This window comes from Trachemys scripta, chromosome 7 (assembly GCF_013100865.1).
Source record: "Trachemys scripta elegans isolate TJP31775 chromosome 7, CAS_Tse_1.0, whole genome shotgun sequence".
Lineage (NCBI taxonomy): Eukaryota > Metazoa > Chordata > Testudines > Emydidae > Trachemys > Trachemys scripta.
Window position 1 is genome coordinate 104,084,063 of NC_048304.1, and position 12,668 is coordinate 104,096,730.

General features: G+C 38.3%; 1 protein-coding gene across 1 annotated transcript in view; it reads left to right on the plus strand.

Moving 5' to 3' along the window:
- Positions 1-3,191: 3,191 nt before the first annotated feature.
- C7H10orf90 (chromosome 7 C10orf90 homolog) overlaps positions 3,192-12,668 on the plus strand; it is a 182,281-nt gene continuing 172,804 nt past the window's right edge. Inside the window, exon 1 of the mRNA XM_034776242.1 lies at positions 3,192-3,432. The gene's annotated coding sequence lies outside the window, so the exon portion shown is untranslated. The remainder of the gene's footprint in view (positions 3,433-12,668) is intronic.

Below are 12,668 nucleotides of genomic sequence, written 5' to 3' on the forward strand. Positions count from 1 at the left end.
GGACCTGACATAAGCTAGGCTGCTATGACTGGAATAATGCAACTCCTTATTCTGTATGACAGTGTTGAAATTTGGAGGTATTTCCTTTTAGAAATTAGAACTCCCATAAGGACCTCTATTAGCTATGATACCCTTCTATAATAACTTTCATCCATACATTTCAGAGCACTTTATAAAGTATCATTAGACTCATTTTACAGATGGAAATCTAAGACATGGAGAAGTGAAGTGATTACTCCAAGATCAAGGGCAGCAGATGAAGCGATGGCAGGTCAGTTGGAAAGCCAGGAATAGAAACTAGGGGTGAAATCCTGGCTCCACTGAAGTCAGTGGAAGCGTTGCCATTGACTTGAATGGGGCCAGTATTTCACTGCAGGTCTCCTGACTCTGTTCAGTGCCCTATCCACAAGACCATGCGGCTTTCCTTACATACAGCTGCCATCCTAAATATATCAGAGTGGCTGTGAATCCATTCATTTTTTGCAGATGTCAGCATTCTGATGTCCCACATCAATTGCACTTCTAAGGATAAGACTCAGCGCTCAGATACTTTTTGAATAGTTTCTTCATATATGACCATTTGACAATCTCTTTTTTCATCTCTAACAATATTTTTTACAGTAGATGGAAACCTCTGTCAAAGGTTTAATGAGTCACACTGATCATAAGTACAATTCACTCTGAATTAAGGTTTTGAAATCTCATTCAACTGTTAGCAAAACCTTTTTTTTAATTTCTTTGCTTCCTTTAAGGTGTTTTATGAATGAATTATTCCATCAAGACCATTCTTAATTTAAAAAAATAAGACCTTCTTCTAGCTGTTCAGTTTTTAAAATGTTCATAGTCACCCCCAACATGGTTCTTATTTTCATTTGTGTGGTTCTTAATTCAAAGTGTATTTTTGTTTTCATATATTAAAAATATAATTGGGAAGATGGATAAAGCTCTGGGTAAAGATTTGGGCCAACTTTGCTACTGGCATGAGTGGGTGAAACTCGATTATAATGAATCTGCCTACTGTTAGCATGAGGCCAATGCCATCAGAGCATGGAATGTTATTTTTCTCATCATTTATTTTTAATATTTTAAATAGCACCACAGGTGTGCATGCTGCTAACCTGGCAAATGCTTGTTCATTTGTCTCAGCTTCTGAAAATGTCCTTATCCAATGCTCAGAAAACATGTAAAATCTTTATAAAAATGCAGATAACAAAAAGGATCTAGTTTCCCAGAAACCAACACCCTGTTTGGTCTCCATAATTTAAAACGTAAGGATGGATTTTCAGAAACACCCAGTCTTGGCTTGAACTCTTCTCCTACTGAAAACCTCACTCTCTTTCTCCTGGTTATCTACTTGTTGCTCAGCCTGCAAAAGCCTGGGACAATATACGGGTCTTGGAGTATGACCTAAAAGTGAGTTAGTTCAGGGTCTGGTAGCTAATGAGAGAAATTAATTCTACATTCCAAGACTTTTCACTGAAAACCACCTGCCTCCAGTCCCTCATAATTAAATCAAGGGACTATTAATTCAGGTCCTCAGCTGTTCTCAGTTACTGAAGTATCCCACAGGGAGAGATACAGGCTATGGAATAATCAAGACCCACATCCCTGACCCAACAGCTAAAGTTAAACTGAAAACACAACAAAAGGCAAACAGACACAGAAAGGTGAGAGAAAAAAAATATGTGTTTAAGAGGCACATTTTCCCATGGACAAATAAAGTTGCATTACAGATTTTTTCCTCTAGTTACTCTATTAATTTTTATACATATTTGCATAAATATATAAATGAGTGAATCATCTTGAAGTGAAGGATTAGCATTGGTAGTCTTTGTGGAAGAATAAAATTTTAAGAAGAGATTTGAAGGAGAGGGTGATCTAGCCAGGGACTTCAGCTCATAGAGGACATGAGGCAACTAAACCACAACTCCCATGAGGCACCATGGAAGCATTTCCAAATCAAAATATTTAGTTTTTCAGCCAAAATATTTTGGTTGAAGGCATCAGAGTGTTTGTTTGTTTTTTTGACAAAAAAGCAGATACTTCTTCATGAAAAATTCATTTAGTTGGAAACTCAATTTTCCACGCAAAAATAGTTTAGAAAGATTTTTTTTTTTGACCAGTTTTAGTTGCAAGTCTTCATAAATCCTACTTAAACTCTTACATCCCACTTAAGCCTTACTTTAAATGGTACACAGTCCTCTTGCTGGCCTTCTGCATAGGGGTGAATTTCACTCTCAGAACACTGGAATCAAGTCAGGAGGTTGGGTTGAGTACTGCACTTCTCTTGAAGCACTTGACGTTCACAGAAGTTTAAAAAGATTTCAAGGAAATAAATCCTAGTTAAAATGGGGAATTGAAAGGAAATTAGATATTCTATAATCAGAATTTCAGATTAACCAGTAACACTGAAACTTTTAAACAGGTACATAGTCCAAATGCTACTTGCCTTAATGTCAATGGTAATCTCAGTAGAGAACATGTGGGAGTTGACCCTTGAGCTAAAGAAGCTCATTTCAGTTATAGTAAACTACCACATTGTCCGTGTGTGTGTGTGAGAGAGAGAGAGAGAGTAATATTTGAGGCTTCTTTGTTTTTTTGTGGGGGGAGGAGGCTTGTGGTGATGGAGTAAGGAGGTAGGTGGGGTGAAGTATTAGTATTGTTCTGATAATCAGTAAGATGTCCATATGGTTTGAAAACTTAACCTATTGATCCTGCTGCTTCTCTTGTGCCATCATTGTTTACACCAGTGCAATGTGAGTACAACATAAGACGTCACCGAACCAGAATGATTTTACAGCCATTTTACCCTCCCTTTGTCCCGGTGGAAATGACTACACAAAGTACCAGGCAATGGAGAATCAGGCACAGAGTCTTTATTTCTGTATTTAATTGTGAAGGATTATAGACCATGAAGTATTTGAATACTTAGTTTTGAGAGAAGAATAAAAAGATGAAATAGTGCAAGATTGTATCCTAGTTTGCTTTCCATCTGGTAAAACACTTCTAAATAAACTAACTGACTAAACTGTACTCCTCATAATAAGCACAAGCTCTTGATCTAAAAACATCAGCCAGCTTTTAAAAATCCAGTTAATTATTAAACAACTCATGAACATTTTGGCTGCATGACTGGCTTTTGTGCATTAATCTGATTAACCGTATTTCCTTTTTGAGTTTATTTAGATAACCTGAGCTTCTCTTCTTCTGAAGGAAAATAAATTACTTTCATTTTTTTTCCAGGACAAGGGAGACAGTAGGTCCATTTTCTGTAAGATATACTTTTAAGAGACACTATGCAGAAATGAGACTGCTCTAAAAATCTTAAGAAAAGTGGAATAAGTGGATTGTGGCTAAAGGCCATTTTTGGCATTTGAAGGTCGCATGCAGAGATCGTTCTCAGAGGGTATGACGGAAGTGATGTAGGCAGAGGTAATTACTTTGCTCATTCTATAGAAGAAAATTAGATGTATAATCATAGTCTTTCCAATTAAAACATAAGCATGTTATAGTTAAGTAGAAATACTGATTGCAGTTATATGTACATCCCACCTTTCTAATGCAGCTTCAAGTAAATGGGACAAAACTGTCAATACTAAACACATACGTATTTAAGGGCTTCTGTTTTATAAGTCAGATCACTTCTTGATTTTGTTTTTTGTTTTTAGTTTGTTGCATTTCACTTCTTAAAAAGAGATAGCAAGTAGTTATCCCATTGCTGCTTGATCATTTTGATTGTGGATTCTTTACAACAATACTGAAAAGCTGTAATATTAGTATGTGTGGTGTTGTATATTTTCCCTGACAGTGTGTAGCTTAATTTGGAAATGCATGTAATTAAGTGTGTGAATTTTTCATAATGAGCTTTTATGATTCCTTCCAGAGCATGGAAAATACATTTCGAAAGTGAAAATGATTTATATCACAGATCTTCTTGTGAACATTATTCTCCCAGGGCTGTTTACACATGTGCAGCGTTTCTCTGGGAGTGAAGTGCTCACTGCTGCTATCATAGGCCTCTCTTCTGCCCCGTATATATATGAGCTCTGCTAGATGGTTCCCATTAGCTAGCACTATTTTGGTGGTGGGGTCATATAGCTGTGCTGTAGATAAAGAATGAATTTTGTATCAAAATGAAATCTGTGCACAATAATATCTATAATAACAAGCCACTTGGGATCCAGGACAGTAGAAAACAGTTAGGCATTTGAAACATACCAATGATAATGACCAGCACATGCTTACCCTTCCCTTTTATTTTTCCTAGTACAAATATAAGCTCCAATTCTGCCTGCATTGAAGTCAATAGGGCTCCCTGCACGTGCACCGATCTGTCTGTGTGGATCCAGTTGCAGGACTGGAGCCGTACTACTGTACAGTATTTCAAATATTTGATTTTTGAAATGGGGGAGATTTTCAAAGGCTCTAAGGAGAGTGATGACAATGGAAGTTAGGTGCCTAATTGTATGCCAGTGGGAGTCAGGTGCTGTTGTGTAGCGTATAGGGTAGTAAAGCACTTCTCAGGTTTAATTTGTAGCATGTTGTATGGTTAGCGATAGTAATTTTGAGAGTAATGCATTGGTAACTTTTTTGTCCTTTACATTAATTCAGGGTATGTTGACACTGCAGCTGTGATGATGATGATTCCTAGAATGGGTAGACAGACAGTGCTAACTAAGTTTGAGCACTAAAAATAGCAAAATAGCAGTGTGGCCACTGCAGCGCAGGCTAGCCACCTAAGTATGTACCTAGTCAGGCAAGGTTGTACTCCATCATCTAGCACAAACCGCTATCCATACCACCACAGCAGCACTCCTGTTTTTAGCACACTAACTCAGGCAGCTGTAGTGTAGACATACCCTAAAGGGAGAGTTGAATATACTGTATAGGAACAGGGTAGTATCCCTTTAAATAGTTGAGTCTGCTATCTGTGCTCACTGTGTTCTGTGTTTAGCTCACTGCTAGAATCCAACCAGAGCAGCAGTGTTGTTTATATTCAATCAACGTAGTTATTTGAACCCCAGCATGCCAATGTGGTTCCTTAATATTACGTTTGTGTAAAGAATAAAAGGCATAATAGGCAATTAACTCCCCCTTGTGCCTTTTAAAATATCCCCCTATATTCTTAATAATTTGATATAGAGCTAATCAAGGTATCAGCTATAATCTAGATTTTAGAAAACAATGTACAATTTTTCACAAATTGCCAATATTCCTCTACAAACTCTTGTTCTGTATGTTGCTCTGCTGTGTTCTTATTGTTTTGTTTGTTTGACCACTCAATCCAGCACTTAATATTTAACAACTCTAATTATCTTCAAGATGCACCTTTTTCTTTTAGCATGATAAAAGGGATCTGTAGTGAAGGATTTTAAGTTGATAGGTGTGCACTAGTTGTAAGTTTTGTGTGCTATATCGAGTAGTAGTTGTTTGTAGTACAACAGCATCATTCAGAAATAAGAATCTGATAGATCATTAAAAATGCAAAGCCATTAGACAGCATCTATGCCTGGCTTACAATACTGAGCATTTCAAGCCACATAATGAACTCCAGGTGATATTATTTAGGGTGTGGAGATACAAATGTCTAAGGGACTGAAATGAAATTCAATGGGACTTCGGCGCCTAATTCACTTTAGTGGTTTTGACAGTTTTAATTTGAGTCTATAGAAAATGGGAGTCTTACCTCTGTCAGGAATGCAGAATTGTGCCTATTGTAGCATCACAACTTGCTTAATCATTTTCTTATATATCAGATGATTATCAGTACATACTGAATGCTATTGAAAAACTGTCATTCTTGGGCCCGATGCTGACCAATAGCAGGATTTGGTCCTATGTGTAGCATCTGTTCATTTTGGAACTCAGTACATTAGGCATACAGGGCCAGTACATTGTAATTTAAAAATAACACTTGCTATTACGCTTGCTTATATTGAGAAAAAAGACCTATTTTCTGAGCCTTTAGTTTAATGGTCCAAACTAATGGCTTAATATCCAGGCTTCCCGGCATCCTCATTGTCCTTAAGCAGGATGTTAAACCTGAATATCTAATGGGAACATATGCAGTGGTGTTGTAGCTATGGACATTAGAGACAAGAGAGAGACAAGCTTTCTCTCTCACCAACAGAAGTTGGTCCAGTAAGAGATATTACCTCATCCACCTTGTCTCTCTAATGAGAACATAGTCCCACAGTTTCCCGTGGTTCCATTTATCAAAATTTATGTCTTGTTAGTGATAATATGATATGGTCATTTTAAATGCTTCTAAACACTGCTCTTCCTTTTAATTGCTCATTGATCCTAATACCTAACTCTCTACCTGCTTCAGTGAAGTATATGTTCCTGTGAATCTATATTACATATTTTTGACTTTTATCCCAAAGGAATTTTATAGCCCTTATGCTGTTTAATCGATTAATAGTTTTATTCTATCTCTTTATTCCTTTACAGCTAAAAATGGTTACCCAACATATTTTACCTAATCTGTCTCTGCTATTATAAAGTACTTAATGATGTTCAGACAGTATCCCTAGTCTTATAATTTTGCATGTAGGGGCCTAGTGCATGAATGAGAATGAAGACAGTGAGTATGACATTATGATTCCTAAGTAGATGCTGAAATGCTGTATTCTGCTGCTTTAGTTCTTTCTTGATCCCTGCGTGGATTCAAAATTTTTATCTGCATCTGATTCATGATCCGCAAACACGATCTGCAGATATCTGCTTCCATATTTGCCGATATCCGCAGATTTGCAGAGCTCTACCTGTTTCTGCATGTGCTAAACTTTAAGCATGCAAGCAGGGCCGGCTCTAGGCACCAGCATTCCAAGCATGTGCTTGGGGCAGCACTTCTCAAGGGGCGGCATTCTGGCCTTTTGGGGGTGGCTCTTTTCAGGGGACTGCAAAAAACCCAGAGCTGGCCCTGCATGCAAGTAATACCAACTGATTTCAATGGGACTTCTCTCATGCTTAAAGTTAAGCATGTGCTTAAATATCTTGCTGAACTGAGGACTAAGTAAGTAGGGAGGGAATTATATTAATTTGAATATCCTTTAATTTATTCCTTCCATTATTTTATTTCTCATTCAAGTGAGATTTACTTTAAATGATACAGTGATCCAAGGGAATACATTTCCACAGTTAGTATAGATACATATGAATTGTCATTCCATACCAGTGGAGCACCTAGGCCAGCACCCTTTCTGATAGTGTGTGTACCAGATGCTTCTAGAATCCCTGGAGTACACAACTATGGAGTATCTTGCCCACAAGGAAAGTTTTTCCTGATTTCCTCCCTCAATTAGTGCTTAGTGGCCTGAGGATTTATATCTTTTCTAAAATCTTTTTTCCTATCTAATGCTCTTGTTATCCTTATAAACATCTAATCATTTAAAAAAAAAACACCACAAAGCTCTTAGCTCCAAGATGATATCCTGTGGCAATGAGTGTCACTGTTTTTAAAAATGTGTTTATAATTCGATCTTAATCATCATTTCAACCCATTCCCAACACTTTAGAGTTTTGGCTAACTCAGAGGTAGGAGAAGAAAAAAAAGCAGAAACAGGTGCAAGAGCTGAACATTAAAACCAAAAATATTAACTTAATAAAACATATGAATTGGTTTCTGTCTTAGAGAAGAGTTGGGTGAAGTCTAATCTGTTCTTATTTCCTCAACCAGTTACCCATCTACCCACAAAATCCAACTTCAAATGTTTTTAGAGGTTTAAAAAAACCTACGTGCAGTATATGAATTACATTGTAAAATATATTATGACATAAGCACATCTTTGGCTGTGAGCTAATAATAGTATAATGCAACCCAGCAGTGAATGAAATTAAATTTTTAAAAAGAGGTTGTTTGCAAGACTGCGACTCCACAGACAATTGGAGATGGGCCTGAACTACAATAATGGTTCCAAATGCCCCCCAAATTTTGGGCATTTGGGATCTAGAAGCCAAATGTGTGACTTGGATCCATCTCTACAGAGGCTACTTTTATTACTGTGTTCAAATAGAAAAATCCTTTTCTGATCCTTGTTTAAGTTAGTTATGGTGCAGGACTTAGCTCAGCTGCTAAATGTGTTTCCTAGAGTATGGCATACTAACGTCCCAACCCTGTAACTGATAGTGTGTTGAGCAGACTGCAGGTCCTGCGGGGAGCCGCCCTGAACTCAGTGGGCTCCTGTGCACGCTCAGCAGTAATCTCATCATCAATCAACTAAAGGGTTGAGATCTAACCTGTTACATCATACAAAATAGTAATGTAAGCATGGATAGCACACTTTGAATCTGCGTGTCTCCAAAGTGGGGTGTGATGCTCATGGCATCACAAACCTGAACAGAAAGTGGGATTATTCTCTGCCTATCAATTGGGAAATGTGGCTTGAATTTTTAACAAGTACCATATGTCCTGAAAGGGTGATGCATGTTTACCCCTAGGGTCATTGCTCTCTTGTATCTCTAAAGCTACCACTGCCAGTGCCTTACGTAATCAGCATTGATTTCTACAGTATGTTCTTTAATCATTGATTTCCCCCCCCCCATAACTACCCACTGTTGTAGTCCAATTTCCCGCTACATTTGTGATGTTTTATTCTTTCAGCCTACAGGGTCTTTGGTGCTCCTCATGTTATTTAATCTGATTAATGGGTTCAAGCATCACATTTATATTATCTTGTCTAACTCCTGCTTTTCTTCTATCAATTGAGTAACTTAAAGTAAGGTAGCCTAAAATACAATAACTTATCCCTCTCCACATTATTTCCTTCTGTCATTTGTTATTCTTGCTCCTCTTTGCATCTTATTTTCTTTTAAGGATTAAGTGGATATCCAAATGTTTTAAAAACTATTTAAACAAGATGTCAGCAGCATATTTCATATATACATTCCTAATAGCAGTGAACCAATTCTCCCTTTATTTGTGTCTGAGTAATCCCATGTGTACAAATGCAGTTGCTCCATAATGCACACTTAGGCCAACTATGTGTCTTATAGTAAACATGACAGAGAATTTGAGTCTTGTCAATGAAGAGTATAAAAGCTTTTTGTAGAAGCATTTGTATCAAACCTTCTTAGTGTAAACTGGACACAAAAAAAGCATAAACTGGGTCTTGGATGACAATGGTTAAATCATAACTTTAAATGGTGTCTTATGATGGTAAAATATATATTGGAGATGTCAAATCAGGGTGCATGCTGTAATGGCTGTATGTTTCATTTTCTCTTTATTTAAATATGCCATGTATAATTTTATATTAATGCACAATCATAAACACAAAAAAGTTTTAAATGTTGGTGCTTTATTTCATCGTTAAATTACAATGAAACTAAAATGGATTTAATATTCACGTCCAGCTTTATACTAAATAAAGTTGTCATGATTAATGTTACTACAAGAAATACAAAATTAATTTTTAATAAAATTGCTCTTGCAAGATCTAGTAAGCTAAATGTGTCTAACCAGACCTGGCAGCCCTTTCTAGTTCAATACGCCAACTAAAAGTTCACCTGATTTATAGTCAAACGGCTCCTTTATATTTAATATAGATTACACCAGCCATTCATTTTTCAGTAATACAGAACAGAGCATTCTCCCTGTTCAGATGCAGGGGTAGATTTTTTTTTTTTTAAGCCCTTCTTGGTATCGCATCCCCTTTTCTTCATCACCACTTACAACACTCTGGGACCAATTCTTAGATTCCATCCATCTGTGCTTGGTGCAGGACCCGAGGAAGAGGAGGAGTAAAGGTAGTTTTATGTCCTCTTACCTTTCCATTCACTCAATTCTGGGATTGGCTGGGGACCAGCTGGGCTCCCTCCACATTTTAAAGCAGTTTACAGTGGTTCTAAATTGCATCTGCCTGGCAACAACCCTAACAGGTCATTCTGGCAGCTGGGGGATAGTTGGACTGTAGCTGCATTCCAGCCATAGACTGTAACTTCTTTGAGGCAGGGACCATCTTTTCATTATGTGTGTACAGCACCTAGCACAATGATGTCCTGCCTTCTAGGGGCAAACACAATATAAATAATAATTAAGGCAATAATATGCTGGAGATTAGGAGGTAGAGTTGGTACAGAGCCAGTACACCCGGCTCAATGGACACCTGTGGTTCCCCCACATCAGGACAATCCTCATTTGGCTATTAAAACCAGCTTTACAGTCCCTGGAACATACAGAATGGCACAAGGGGGTCATTGCAGACTTGAGACTAAGGTAATCTCTTTTTTATTTAATCTCTTTTGTTTTTACTACATTGTGTTTGTAATTTACATAAGATATAATGTATTATCCACCTTTTATGTTTGTGTAGCCTGTGCTTAGTGAATTTGTTTTCTGTTTTTTTTTTTAACTGTTGTAACTTTTCCTTTGGATCCTAAAAAAATGAACACTTTTTTTCCTGGCCACTTTTGCCTTTTAATGTTTAGTGAATGTCATTGGATCAATAGAGTGTTTTACTTAAAAAGTGACACCCATTGACTTTTCTGGGCCTGTTCTGAATGGAGCTGAACATGATAGGGCTTACTTTGTTCAGTGATAACTTCATCTTATAAAGATTATTTCTGAGCCAAAACATCTTTGTGTTGCAATGTTAGAGACACATGAGACTACAAATCACATAGGGTACAAGCTAAATGCAGATCTATACTATAGCTGTGCATAGCATTTGTAACAGAACTTGAAATCAGACAAAACTGTCATGAGCTGTTTTTTTTTTGTTTATGAACCTGAAACTCAGCTCAGTTTGCAATGTCCTATTTTATTACCACAGAATATTCTGAGGCATTTGTTTATCATTTAAGGAATCTTTTTTCACCACCAAAAGTCAAGTGATCCCACACATGAACCTACTAAAAATATTTCTAAAAGGAGAAAAGTGCAGTCTTTAGGCAGGTCCTGATTTACACCAAATATAGATTAGGATTAATGTACAGTCCCTCATCCTCCTCCACAATATTGCTGATTACTTCCTATCCTGTTTTATCATGCATTTGTTCACTGGCCCGCAGATTAACATGCTCAAACCATTCTGAAAGTGGCAGCTAAGTATGCAGACGTATGCCCTATGCACCTGCCCCACAATGGCAACTCTTTCTTTACATCTCTGATTTTGTTCTGCGTTCCTCTTCTGTCGTGAGAGCTATTAATTTTCTAAGTTTTAATTATAGAACTATCACCAGTTGTTAACTTTAATAACTATTCCTTGCTCTTTTGAGGTAGGCAAAATACATGACCCTCTTCCCCCACTCAGACTGACTGGAGAAGGCAGTGCACATTTATTGCAAAGACTGAACAACATATATAAAGTGGAGGGGAAGGGGAATCCAGCTTTTTTGACCCTTGCTTGCTGGAATTTCTTAGTGCTGAGGAGTGTTGTTAAGGCTGCTAGAGCTGCTTTTCTTGGATCTCTGGTGTTAGCTGCATGAGCAGAGAGCTCCGCATGCTGATTCAACAGACCTCAATATTATTTATAAAGACAGACCACAGGCTTGGTTTGGCGGTAAAGGTGTTTGTCCAGGTTTATTGTTGACAAAGCATGGTACTTGTGCCTTATAGCAGGGGTTCTCAACCTTTCTCTTTCTGAGGCCCCCACCAACATACTATAAAAATTCCACAGCCCACCTGTGCCACAATAACTGGTTTTCTGCTTATAAAAGCCAGGGTCAGTGTTAGGGGGTAGGAAGCAGGGCAATTGCCTGGGGCCCACACCATCGGGGTCCCAGGGAAGCTACAATGCTCAGGCTTCGGCTTCAGCCCCGGGTGGTGGGACTCAGAGCCCCAGGCTTCAGTCCCATGTGATGGGCCTTTGGCCCTGGGCCACAGCAAGTCCAACACTGGCCCAGCTTCATGGTCCCCTTGAAATCTGCTCGTGGCCTGCCATGGGGCCCTGGACTCCTGGTTGAGAACCACTGCCCTAGACCAGGACAAAGATGCCCCTCCTATAACTTCTCCTTTATATTTTAGGACATTGATACCAACAAGTTAGGTATTTTGCTCCAGATGTTGTTAGTTACCACCCTAATCCTCATACCTGCTAGTTTAAACAAAACATCCTTATCCATTATCCTGTCATGCCCCCTTATCTTTGTGAGGGGTTGGTGTGTTCTTGTACCATCTCTTAGGAATGCATTTATGTAGTTACTTGAGAGAGCTGTGTGTTTTTGCACCATCCTCTCTGGTCAGGAATGTGCTTACCTGGTTAGCTGACACCCAGTGTGTTACTGTTCTGCCAAGGCCAGGCCTACTCTGGTTCACAGCCGTTGGTTCACACTGCTAGTTAAGCCTAGGCCTCCAGCAAGGCCTATATTACTTACTTTTCATCTACAATAATATACGTTGCAGTTCACTGCAGCAAGTCTTTGACTCAGTGACTGTTTCTATTTCATAATAAAGTCAGAAATCCAGCAACATTTAAAGCAATTTACAAAATAAAATTCATGAGTAATGAAAAACTTGGGATCTGGTTTGCTGCTGATAGAATCACCGTTACTTTCAACATGCTAAGGGCTAATTTATACCATTATGCACAGTCCATACATAGAGATGAAGTGGAAACTGGGCCATCCCTAGAGTAGCCCCAGAAGGGGCTGAGGCATCATTCCCACCCTTCTTCCTCTTTGCTTTGGGGATGGCTAGCCCACACAAGCAGCAAATTACAACCCAC